This window comes from Bison bison, unplaced genomic scaffold, assembly GCF_000754665.1.
Source record: "Bison bison bison isolate TAMUID 2011002044 unplaced genomic scaffold, Bison_UMD1.0 scf7180017854986, whole genome shotgun sequence".
Classification (NCBI taxonomy): domain Eukaryota; kingdom Metazoa; phylum Chordata; class Mammalia; order Artiodactyla; family Bovidae; genus Bison; species Bison bison.
In genome coordinates this window covers 1,064-2,082 of record NW_011485559.1, presented here as the reverse complement: position 1 = coordinate 2,082, position 1,019 = coordinate 1,064, and positions in this window count along the sequence as shown.

The following is a 1,019-nucleotide window of genomic DNA, read 5'->3' as shown; positions in this document are numbered from 1 at the left end:
TTGTCACTGATGTCAAACATCTGTGTTGTCACCATGATGTAAGTGTTCAGGGAATAATTCAAAGTAAGACGGAAGTTTGCTCTAAGTTTTCAGTAATTATGTCACTTGCTTTTTAAGCATAAAACAAGGGTTGTTCATTAAAATCTAAGGTATTTTTATAACATCAACATAGAGAAATCATGCATATTACCTGGCAGGCTTGAAGCCAGGACACCTTCTCTGCTACCTGATGTAAGTATAGAAAACTCTTTCTGGAAAAGTCATATTAGTATAATAAATGTCCATCCATGTTTACTAAATTAGCCTCCATTTTGTAAACCATATCAATCACATTCATAGATCATTTCATCAGAGAAACAGGAAAGTTTTTAGAAGCTTGTAATCTGTCTTTTAATCAAGGATCAAACAACAGTTGTAAAAGGTTTTATTCCATCTGTGTAAAATTAATGTATGTTAATTAATAAAAGTGAATGGTTTTTTAGTGTTACAGTTGACGTGGAATGAATGAAGGGTGAACGCACCACCAGCATGAACCTCTCCCACCTATTTAAGGTTGCAGGAAAGATAACGTTACAATAAACTATCTGTAGCACAGGGGCATGGCATCTGTAGAAATTAGTCCCTTACTGGCGTGAAACTCTCATAAGTTCATATATTTCCCACCATTTCTATGTTGTATCTCCTCTCCCATTTTGAAACTACTCGGACATTGTGATGGTTCTAATAAGAAGGACCATACAGAGTACTGTTGAGAGCCTCCCTGACTGCTCTGTGCTGTTGCTGCCTCAGCGTCTGTCTGGGGAGCAGGCAGCCTGCAGGTCCTTGAACTCACACCAGCCAGTCCTGTGAGCACCTTCACTAGATGACCCCCTTCCTTGAGATCAGCAGTCTTGGGGAACCCCAGGGTCTACTGCACAGGCCCCCCTTCAATGACACCATCAGAGCTCACCAGAATCCTGCTCCTCTTGGTTTGAATGGACCCATCCACGCTCAGCCTGGGGAGCCCACAGCACTTCACC